Genomic DNA, 12,980 nt, shown 5'->3' on the forward strand with positions numbered 1-12,980 from the left:
CAACTAAATAACGAACTCGGTGCTCCAACAAAATCAAATTATAACCACAAAATTAAACAGGTACCTTGACACTGAACTGCGGTGTCAGGAGCATTCGTCCCAATTTTCTGTAAGCTTGAAACGGTCCTAGTTGTAAGTCATTTACTTACTGATACTTTACAGAGGCCACATGAAAAGGTACTGACGGCTGCAACCAGCTTGCGGGCCACAGGTTGCTACAACAATTCTAAAACGTTTACATATTCTTCTAAGATTGTCACAGATTTCTTTTATAGTAGTTACACCACACTTACATGTATTCAATCCACTGAAAAATTATTTAAATGCCGACCTTCATCTTCTATCATTGGTATTTTAAAATGGTACCCAATAAGGTTCAGCTCCTGTTAGTTCGGATTTCACCTCGCTGTTGAATTCAGCAGACCAGTGTAAAGCAGATAACTACTGACAAAGAAAGAAGCTTAATTTTTAACAGAAGACTAGCCTGTAGTGCAAATTATATATGTAACGACTCCGCCTGGCTCCATAATTGTAACGTGGGAAGGAAAGTAGCTCAGTCTCTCCGGCGTCAATCAAGGCACGACGCTGTTATTCCGACGAAGGAGCTGTTTGCCCCCGATATGCATAATGCATAATGATAATAGAAATGTTCGCGCCATTAATTCTCGGGTATAATTATTTCCAAGATAGACGTAATTTAAAATTCATCGACGGCGTTGATGGCAGCTGACATTGCCACTCGCTCTAATTAATTACTATCAACACGACGTACCTAGAGTGTATCGAAATTATAATTAAGATCCAAATAAAACAAAAAAAAATAACACGGTACAAAATATAGTCTTCCACTAAATAATGTCGATATCACATTACGGAAATAACTTTTGTCTAGGATTTAAGAATTGGTTTCTGAGTTGTGCTTTTTTTTCTAGGGCTGGTTATGGTTACCGTTGTGATACAGTTGATATATGAATAAATATGGAGCAGCAGTGAAACGATAGCCTACTGACAGGGGAAAACCAAATAACTCTGAGATAAATACTACCCTAGTGCCAATTTGTCCATTACAAAACCTACGTGGAATGCATTGGGCCTCCACGGTGAGAATTCATGCGACTAACCGCTTGAGCTATGACATGACCCTTTTTAAAACCTAAATATGTATATGAATAAGCTATTTAATCCAAATAAACTACCTGTTCACCGTTGTGCTAAAAGAAAGTCGCAACAAATTAAAAGAATAACGAAAATATCGTAAATTCTAGTGCAAGGGGCGGATAGGAAGAACAATACTGAAGTTGATATAAGGGTTACAGGTTGGCGTGTTTCGAGTTAAAATGATTTGATTGAAAACAGGATTCGATAGCACGGTTTTTCGTTTAATGTCAGTGGACGTTGTGTTTTTGCACCAAGGAGATAAAAATATCTGTCACCAACAATCTACGTTTTAATCAAAAGTTCTTAGTATGTAGATGAGACGAAATAAGATTCAGTAAGGTCTTGTGTCTGTTTCCGTTGCAAACGTACACCACAAAACTTACTGTTGGTCTATTTAAAAACAAAATCTTAAAGGCTAATGTCGCTATACCAGACTGCATGTGCCTTACCTCAAATGTCCCTCAGTTATTGGGATAAAAGTCGAGATAAAAATATTTCGCTCAGTCGCCATATTGTTATTTAATTTGTGAGATACAAGCAGCCTTAACAGAAAATATATATTCCAAAGGCATCATTAGACTCAACTGTCTTTAAGCTCTTAAAACATGGTACCTCAACGATGTCGGAACAGCACAGACTCAACAGAACATGACAAGAACTTTGACTAAATTTAATAAAATCGGCCATTCTCAGTCAGAAGTCAATAAAAAAGTGATAGAGTCTAATTATGGGCTTTCAAGGTGATAATTCGGGTTGCTTAACCAGGAAGGATTCCTGGAACAGTGTTTCTTTTAGGAAACGAAGAAATGTTTGAGAACTAGAAACAGAATCAAAAATGGACATTTTTAAGTATAAAAGCAACTGGATAAAATATTTTATGGATGGAAAGAGACCGAGATCCAAAGCAACTAAAACGCTACAAATCAAACAGATTACGGAACCGAGGAAAATCTTTAACCTTTTTACAGCAGAGTAGTATCTATATGTAGCAAGTACATTAATAATAAGCAACACTCGTTTTGTGTACGTGTTTCGTATGATAATCACCTTAAACAGCGATAATTTCCAGTTGGTCTATGTAATGATAAAGTATTGTTTTTTCTTTGCGGTACGAAATAAATTCTTAAATATTATTAAGACGATCTTCGGCTTCAAGCGAGTAATCGTGTCTACTACATCGTTAAATGTATCCAATGCAGAAGATAAAAGTCTTCAGCCAATAAACAAAATAGATGGCATAAGATAGTCAGAGAAAAGAAGACGACAAAATACAGACAAAAATGGCGGACCAAGAAACACAATGAAACCAAAACAAAAGAAAATACAAATAAAATACAGAAGGGCCAAGCAAGAAACATAGGGCATGTACAAAGTAGCAAAATTGCAAACGAATTACGGAAAGAAAGCACCAAGATGTACAGCCACAACTTTGCATAATAAACATTGTAATATCTCGATTCTGTTGAAAACAATGCGAGCTGCGGCCAAGAATGTGCAAAGTTTTAAAAAGTTAGAAGTTTATCTGCAATGTTGGTGACAACTGTCTCGCTCTGACTCGCCTCTACTAACTGCTGATATCCGTTTCATCTTGGACCAGCCAGAAAACATAATGAAAGAGCACGAGGAGATTCTTTCCCAACTTAGTGTGCAACACAACGGACATTCGCTGAGGTAAAATTCCTCGACGGTTGACATTACACACCGTCGTTCGCGGACCACCGGGAAAGCTAGACAACTTCCCAAATATTACTGAAAATCTGAGATGGACTCAGAATAGACTATCTTGTCACTATCCCAGCATTTTCGTGGAGTATATCACAAAATCACGATAATTTTCAGGATACGTGATCTCCAGATCAACAATCGATCCAGGACCTCCATAATACGAAGCCCAATGCTAACTACTTCATCATACAGCTCGGTACAATATGGCAATAAGCAAGAGTTTAGAGTCTACAGCTAACACAAGGTGACACTAACAAATGAATTCATGGAAAAAAGCCTTCCTTGAAATGTAATATTTTCGCGGCTTTCAAGAAATTGCCCGGATTCTACAAAACGGTAAGATCCATTACTGTGTTCACAAAAGCCCACCACTGATCAAAATACTAAGACAGATTAATCTAACACACTCACACAATACAGCTTTAATAGTATCTATGACTAGGCCGTCCAAACAGCTTCATCCATTCACACTGTCCAACGAAAACTATATTTCATTTCTCAGCTGTCTCATCCGTGCTATATGGCCGACCCATGTTGTTCTCAGTGCCAATAATTAATTACATAAACCGAAACATGTATTTTGTAGTACAGAGGGAAATGTTACACGTTATTTATTAAAGTCTGTGTTTAAACATGTATTGAAATCTTATATCAAGAAACAGACCACGTGTTCAATGTGGGTGGCAGGCAGAGACCTTGGTCTTCTTTAAAGAACTATTCGAGCATTTCGTGGAGGAAATGAGTGAAGTTCAGTCAAGACACCTACCCCTTGGGCCGAGAACCGATATTCGTACGATCGATTCCTCCCAAATTATTACCTACTCACCATTTATGGAAATCTTTACATCTTACTGGAAGCCACAAAAATTAGTTAAATCACCATTGCTGAATAAGCCAGGAATCAACTAAAAGAAATGAATGCGATCTGAAAAAATCCTTCCAATTTAATATTGCAAAATATGTAGCCTACAGGAAATATCGTTCTTGAAAATTGTTTCAGCAGTCACAGAACAAAATACGATGCCCACTTAGTAATAGCACACTTAGAATTTGTCACCTTGAAACAAATCTTTGCATTCCGTCCGTTTGGTAACGGTGAATTATATGAACTTAACACACGAAAACATTCCCACTAATGAAACATCACACGATCGAGGACTACAAGAAGTTGTCTAAGGTGTTCAAACTAAGAAGACAGATAGCATTTGTAATTTCACACTTCAGCCGGCCTTCCAAAGTTTATGGGTCTGTTCCCGGTGATTTAATAACAGTTTTAAGATAATTGCTTTAGGAAGAGTTACTTTCCATTAGACAATTAAACTTCAGGAAAATTATGTTGAACAGTTCTAAGTTCAATGACAGAAACTTTCAATCCAATAAGTTACCACTCGTTAGAATTCTTTGCAAAGTATTTGTGAAGAAGTGCAGCACAGTTCTTAGCACACTCTCGCAGTCAAGAATGATAGTCACACGTAATTATGGCGGAGCAGTAGCTGTTAATAAATCGAGTGTTCGCAAATAAAGGAAATACCAAGAAATATAAGGGACTCTACTAACACAGCCAGCGTCTCAGTGTTCATAAAGAATAAAAATTAGACGATAGACATTGTGAAATGCCCAGTCAGCTATAGACAGACTTATCTGGTTATTATGTAATAAAAAAATAAAATAAGTAATAAGACCAGAAGTGGGTACTCAAATTAGGAGTAAGCATATGTTCCAGGTGTGTCGTTTCACCATTTTACATATCACATTAACCTTATTGCATATTGTATTTATTACAGAAAGAAATAAGTTCATGCAATGCTATCACGCATAACGCACACGTTGTAAAAAATTACTTTTCGTTTAACACACCGATCAGCCAAAAAAACGTCCGAAACAAAAAGTTAAGTAGGCCTATTGATATTCTGTGGGATGAGCCGCTTTTAAGAAACATGTTTAATTCAAGAGACTCATGTAAACTTTGAACGATATAGGTCACAATTAAAACCGCCCAGCCTTCAATGTGGATCGCTGAGGAAGAATTAAATCGATATCGGTAGCTGAGTAGTTCGGAGATGAAACACGGGCGCACAAACATGACCCCCCACTTAATAATTTAAGGGAAATTGGTAACTATATGTACACCTTCTTTAAAATTAAATAACTTTGAATTTTGTCCATACAGGTATTTGTGAGTTTTGAGTGATTCTCAAAATAAATAACAATTATTTATTTAAACAACCTCAAGCATGTGAGCTTTGTGATGGCGACTCGTGTTTTCTATCAGACAGAAAATATACTTTTAAATAATATTTAGACGACAGAACTTCAGAGGGCTGAGCAATCTTTCGATGAATCTGATACAAAGAAGGAACAGAAGTATAAACACAGTTGTTAGTCATTCTTTCTAAACTTGTAAATTAAGCACCCAAAGAACAAAGGCAATTCGCACCAGTCCCAAGTCGATTCTCACAGCAAAAGTTTCAGGACGAACTGAACAACTGCCAATTTCTCAGATATCAAGAGAACAGACATTTTATTAGTTTATGCCACTAAGATCTAGAGTAAACGTAGTATACAATTACTTAAAAAAAAAGGTCAAGCACTGGTTCATCAATTTAGAAGAATACTTAAATAAAATAAAAAAGAAATCAAAAGAAAAGCCGTCTCTTGCCATTTAATGTCTTACATATAAAAAAAAATGCTGCATTAACACTCCATGACGCCAAGTTCAATTATAAGAAAGACTCCACCCTCAGACATACAACACGACTCTGTTGCCACTTCTCTTAGGTGCACAGTTATGCCTAAACGGGTCTAGTCAATAGCACACCAGAATATACGATTGGTAAAAAATCTATTCAGAAATATAGCAGAACCTAACAATAATCTTTTAGCTTTCCCAGGATTACAGGATTCTGAAAATCTAAAGAAAAAAATACTTCTGTAGGTCTACATAACTTTATGATACTAGAAGCTTTCTTGAGAAAATTAAGCGGAAACGTGCGAGTTAAATCTTATTCAGATACGTCATGACAGGGCTCGTATCAGTATTCAGGTTCCAGAAAATGTGGAGAATATGTTGACCAGCCACGTAATTATCAGCTTCTCTAGAAGGACTCCGTTCGATGTAGTTGTTTTTAAAACTATATCACACAAATTCGCTCTTATCGGCCAACCTTTAAACAATTCATCTTCCAAATCTTCGTCTTTCACTCCAATATTCCGTAATACAGAAATTAAAATAACTACAGAACATTATACGAGACATCTGAAACATAATGACAGCGTTAACTTCCCGAGATCAGCCAAAAGATTTACTTTATATTCAGATTTTTTATCTCTCGAATAAAATACAATCGAAAAATATCTAGCAGAGCGAACCTAATTTGTGTTTACTTGTGGTTTATTTAACGACGCTTTCAGTAGCCGTAATCATATAGCGTCGAATGATAGAATAATTAATGAGCTGTCAGCTTCACACTCTGGCCGATTAACCCCCAAGGAAAAAAACTTGTTACCGTTGGATATGAGGCTCCTTTTATGACAGAAACCCAAAATCCACGAAGCTTCAGGGGCGGCCTAAATTACGTTACGCTAAAAAGCATCATCTCATGTTCTATGGGCAACACTGTGCGGCGAAATTCGTCACAAAGGAGTTATTTCTCTTTGCAGGAGGGGGCAGCAACTGCAGAGGCCATTTAATTGCCTATCTACTCGCAAGAAAGCCCCAAGAAATGAACAAAGACGCCCACACTCGTTTGTCAATTTGGAGCTGTCTTTTGTCGTGGCCAGTGACTGTGAAACAGCGCTGTCCCTCAGTCTGCGTATCTCAGACTACGCTTTGTATCAACGGCTCTCCTACATTTTGTCAGTTTCAGAACATGTATTTCATGTAACTTATATATATTCTGAAATTCTAGGTTTACAGAACTGAATATTGAGGCTCTATGTTCCTCCGAGGCGGTATATGCCTACAAGTCAACTGTCGTTACAAACCATAAAATCAACATCCGATCACAAAGTCTCGTCTATGCCTTCTGTAGTTTAACACAACGCGTGCTACTGGCCGATAATTGAGATTTACTTCATACAGGCCATAAAAATATAACTGTCATCGCATCTCTATTAACATTATCTTAAAGCAAGCCTTTTTATTACTTTCTGCAATAGTCTTTATGTTTATTTAGTGAAAAGCATCTATATATTCGCTCCTTCCTTACGAATGTTCTTAGGGTAAGGGGGATGTCAAACTTACTCATGTAACGTGTAACGTTTGTTTTACTTTCTGAGACCTTTAATAAATACTTGAAACAGCCTTAAAATAGCTTTGCCTCTTTGAGCGTTCCCGTAAAACTAGAACAATTTACGCACATTTTCTTACGATAATTCGCTATTACTGACATTAAAATGAATGCATTCAGTCCAGTAAAAATGAATGTGGTCTCCGCCCTTTATCAAAATACTTTAAAAATTACACACAAGAGCACTTATTTATAATATGAATTAAACAGAATCTACATTGGTTTAAAACCTACAGAATGCCGCACGAAATGATACCCTATTTGTTTTAACGATAAAACTTTCAATCGGGCATCATTTCGTTCGCCACTCTTTAGCATAAAAGCCTAACTATGAAGCACCTGATTAGTAATCGGTTAGACCTGGAACCTAAGCCTTTGACAGGGACTTCATTGACATTAAACTGAATGGGGGGGGGGATATTTTTGTTGTGTAATTATAAATTTTAAGCCTATTCACTCAAATTCTTATATTTTTTTTCTTTAAATATGATTATCATGGAATCCTTGTGCGTATATCGTATACTAACATAATCATAAAATAAATGAATCTAGAAAATGATCTGGTTCCCAAAATTAAAGAATTCCCCGTTTTAATATTAGTTTTGGGTTCTCTGCTATGCACAACAACAGAAGTTACAGCATTTACGCACTTGCTGTCTGTGAAAGACAATGATGCGTAAGTAGTGAGAGCACCTGTACCTAAGTGACAATGTGGCAATGTGGAAACTGAGGGTCACAGTTTTGTAGGAAGCCACATCAAGAATCGGGATTCCCATCTCAAGGGGATCAGATCCTAAGAGAATTGAGGTGTGAGAGGGCAAATATGTAGTTATGACTACGCCCTAAAACAAAGTGGATTTTGGCAGCTGATGGTGTTGTTTGGAAGGGATTCAGCTCACACTGGGAGCTGGCGCCAGGCCCACTTACTTTGCACCGGGGACGGAAGAAGATATCGCCATCAACATTTCGTAGCATCACAGAAACGTGCAGAAATGGCAGATGAAAGTCAAATGTCTTTTTAATCGTGCTCTAAGAGGGAAAATCTCTCAGATGGTAACACTTCTTCATCATCTATATCCTTACAAAACCTTCAGTCTCTCTCTCTTTTATTTCAGCGATTGGATGCAACTGTTTTCTGTTTCTCTTCAGACACTACTAGCTTTGTGGTTCAAGCGTTTCCTTTCACTAGACAACAGTGATGTACGCAGATCGAAATCCGTATTCGGCAATCTTTTTTCGGCGGCAGCACCAAAGAGGTGAATTGGGTTGTACAAAATTTGAATACTGGCCATTCTATTTGCTATTCTAACTCAGACCTCGTGATTTTCCTCACACCAGGGAGTTCCGGGACAATGCATTCAAATAGACTAATACCAATTCATTCGAAACCCTTCTGTACATACCGTTTACAATAATCTCCGGGTTCATTCGGAAGTAAACAACCGATGTAGTTGAAGGAAAGTCGCGAAATAACCGAAAAATTAACCAATTAATCTTCAGTAAGGTTCTGATGTTTATTAAGTTGGTATGAGAAACATAATGCTTCTTATGTGCAGATTTTTCAGTCTTTCCTTAACAATTCCTTCAAAATCGCACATGGAACAAAGAATCTTCTATTTTTTTTACTACATAAATAAATTAGAATAATCCTTCGCAGAAATTATTTAACAAAGACTTTTAGGTTCCAAAAGAGTTGGCAGGTATCTCATTTAAACTAGATCAACACAAATGCACACAGGTGAGCCTATCCACGTAACTTCTAACAGAAACGTCACAAGAAGAAAGCACAAAGTCAGATGTGAACTCATGCTCTAGGACGGGGATGATATATTTGATGCCATTGCAAAATTCATTGGCCTCTATCAGCTAGACGACGAGCGATGAGTAACTTCTACCAAACTACACGGCGCTACAACCCAGAAGACAGCCATCTTCAGAACTCACCGTCGTCGAAACCTCAAATCCTACTTATCCTTGAAATTTACTGAGAAACATATAAAGGAATTACACGCGAATAATTTGCTCCTAAAAATCTAGTGTCCACCTGCCCACCTCCTATAGGACGTAAATACTGAATAAAATACGAACTGTTATTTCAATGGTAATACAATCCTTACCAATGTACAAGAGCACTGCGAAAGTGTGGGACCTAGTACTAATGCAGGATTCCTGAAAACCACTTTGTCATTTGAAAAACTCATTGGCTCTACTGAAGATACAAATCTTTTATAAAAGGCAGTGGCCACGCGGTCTGAGGCATGGACCTCGTGCGCCTGGCCGCTGGTACCGTGGGTTCGAGTCCCACTCATGGCATGGATGTTTGTCCGCGTCTTTCTGTGTTTGTATAGGCAGAGGCCTTGCGTCGGGCTGATCACCCATCCAAGGAGTCCTACCATTGTCCAAATAGGTCATTTGAATAAATAAAAAACCTCGACACCTATGGGTAAAAGAGGATGAAATAAACAAAGAAAGAAAGACATACCAAATGTTGCAAAACTAATCTCACTACAAATAAAATAATAGTCAGAAATAATATTCCTCTTCTAAAGCGTTCATATTCTTGTTTCTGAATCTTTTATATGACAAGACACTTGAGGAATAATCGATACAGTTCGACATGAGTATCATGCAAAGTACGTAATACAGAAATTAAAGTCGCCCAACAGCGTTGAGGGTAGACTTCCGAACACCAAACTTTGTCGAAATCAACTCACTAGTCTCAGAGATAAAATTTGCAGACGGGCGGTTAGAACCGACCTCCCTTTCTGCATTCCCTTCTTGCAGTTTACGAACACAACACAATGTATAAATTGAACATTTAGAACATAAATGCACAACAGACTTTTTACGGTGTAATAACATCAGATGTTTTAGTCTTCATGCTGACGAGCATACGAATTTTGCAACGGAGTCATAATTTCAGGTGGATTAACATGGATGCAGTCCATATGAAAACACAAGACACACAACACAGATGCAATGGCTGCTTTTACGTTGTTTTTCTAGAGACAGAAAATGCTTGTAATGTATACAGACGAACGGTAACCGCTCACTTGCACAAAGAATATGTCCGTATCCCACAATGTAGTCATATCTAATACATGTAATAAATTGCCACAATAATGTTACAGGTTTTACTGCCATCAAATAAGATGGCTTCTAATGGAATGCTTTAAGTCCGATTATGCCCTGGACAGGTGCTGTGCAAAAACAGTCCACCTGCTTCATCTAATGGGTCATCCCTGTATATTATGTAATGAAATGCAAGCGAGTGTCAGTGTTTAACAAGCACACTAAGGTATATCAGTTTTCTGCACGGACTGCGGATGTACCCGGTCGTCCCTACGTTTTAATATCTGAAACTAATTAATGGATTCCGATTAAATTTTGGGTTAGTGGTTTATATTAGTATCTGTCTAATTAAGTAACCACACAATATGAAACTGAAATCGAACTTAGTAACACATCTGGAAATAACTCAACGTATAAAAATTACACGCAATTTAGATCTCATTAATAGAGTTATCAACAATTCCCATTTGTAAATGACAAATTGTATAATAAATATTTAATTAAAGGAAAACAAATAGTCGCTAACTATACATTGTGACACATAGGTACGAGAGAATAGCTTAGCAACTGAAGGTTTGCTCCTGTGCGTACTATGTGTCCGGCACAATTCGTCCACCTTATTTAGAACATTCTAATAACATTTCGTGAAAAGTGAAAATGATGATGTTCCTCATTATGCACGGTCTCTGCTGTTGCAAGAGAAATAAGAAAAAGGTAGACAATAGTCGAACAGGATTCAAACCTGTTAGTGCCGAAGCATGCAGCCATTGGAATCGATTTTTATTTGAAATAAAATTGTACACGAAAATATGCTACCGTTCAGGTAGGCGTGACAACACTTATTCTTCTGTAACGATGTCACAAGAAATAAAAATAAAACCAGTATCCAGAGACCTATCAATTTATAGACACCGTCTACCCCAATTTATGTAGCAAGGAAGCAGAGATACTGTGTAACAGGGGTTGCTATAGAGATGTCAAACCATTCTCGGAAGCATCCATTTAATTGGCTCACGTCTCTAATCATTATCTGCAGCAAGGATGTGACGTAGTTGCACAAACAAGTCGGTGCAAAACAGACCACATTCGCAAACAAACTTGGGCGACAGGAGACGGCAAACTATACACAGTAGTGATCAAGTTGGTTTGTTCATAGATTACTTCATGACGCTGTATCGAATACAGCTGTTACTTTGCGAACAGAAAGAAGCAGTTATGAAATTCTGACACGTTCTTTGCGCACAACACATAAAATAAACGCATAATGGGGGCTCGTGTCTGACCGTGTACATATTTCATCTCAGATATTGCTGGACAGTTTGAAATTAAATTTGGTATTAAGGGATCTACACTAAGAATAGTTGGGCAAATTTAAAACTGGTAAATAGGGCTACCTGTTAATTATAATCATTAATTCACACGATTGTCAATTTGAAAATTACTGACTCGGCGTAATGAGTAGCCTACATTAAAAAGATCTCATTTAGATACATAACTTTTATTTGAATTTATTTGTGACTGTGTAGTGTGATAAATGCATTGCGTTGAGTTTAGTTAGCAACTTTGAATTCAATTGTGCTTTGACCCGTACATGTAATAATTGAACTACAGGGCAACGGAAGTACGAAAATTGGAAACAATACACTTAGAAAATGTGTTCCAGTGTTATTGTTAAGTTATCAAAAAAGCTGTTTCAACTGCTGAAGTTAAGAGACGTGGAGATTGTCATGAAAATATGAGTAGCTACCTGGAAGGAGGAAGTAGTTGCATATTTTAAGGCAATCCTGCTGTCCAGACATTCGCCGGAAAGACTGAGTAAAACCATGTAACATTTAGGCCGTAACATAGCTCAACTCCGAACCTGATAAGTTCAGAATAAAAGTATAGATTCACTTCGAAGGTTGGCTCAATACAGAATTTCTACAACTAACAATGTTTTATATTACAGTAATTTGCCTAACTGCAATCGACAAAACTAGTATTTTCTACGAAGAACTAGAAATCCAGCCTATCATTTATACCGCTATTTCAGTAATAATTAGATTATCACACATCCCTTTGTAATAACTGTTAGGTTAGGTTTAAATAATACATAATTATAAAAATCTTAAACTTTAAAGTATTAGTAAATAAAATATTCGCAAGAAATTGTGTATTTATCTGCAATCATTTTGTTCCATTATATTTCCCTTTTGTACTTTTATTCTTACCAGGCTGTATGTGGTAAGACGTGAATGTTACTGAAAACAGCAGCGAATTCCAGGCGTCATGCCAAAAATCAAGTCTCTAAGAAAAGTTGCGGTGATTTCTTGTTCTTCCAGCAGAATGACTAGTTTCGTCTACTGAAGTTCTTTTCCTTTTTATAGTATTTACTAGTAAGAAATGGTAGTAGCGGTTCTCGGATTTTTTACTGTGATATACATACACTGAAGTCAACATTAAAATACCTTGAATAACACAAGTACTACAAACATTTAAAGTTTCGTCGGCGGTGAAAATGTAGATCGTGGGTCATCTGGGTTGTGACGCCGTGTAGTTTTGTACGTGATTAAAACGTTTCGAACGAACAACTGCCTCTGCTTTCAGAGTAATGGAGGCGATATATTTATCCAATGTCACAGTGGCCGCGCGGTTTGAGGCGTGGGTCTTGCGCCGCTTGGTCACTGGGACCGTGGGTTCGAATCCCACTCAAGCCATGGATGTTTATCCGCGTTTTTCTGTGTTGTGCTGTCCTGT

At 37.4% G+C, this 12,980-nt stretch overlaps 1 protein-coding gene across 5 annotated transcripts in view; it reads right to left on the bottom strand.

The window, feature by feature from the left end:
- The window catches only part of Fur2 (furin-like protease 2), a 1,061,088-nt gene that overhangs the window by 117,835 nt on the left and 930,273 nt on the right, over window positions 1-12,980 (bottom strand). The gene's annotated exons all lie outside the window — the stretch shown is intronic.

The sequence above is a fragment of the Zootermopsis nevadensis genome, unplaced genomic scaffold, assembly GCF_977971745.1.
Source record: "Zootermopsis nevadensis isolate Lab colony 2312 unplaced genomic scaffold, Znev_1.0 Znev_ptg000061l, whole genome shotgun sequence".
Taxonomy (NCBI): Eukaryota; Metazoa; Arthropoda; class Insecta; order Blattodea; family Termopsidae; genus Zootermopsis; species Zootermopsis nevadensis.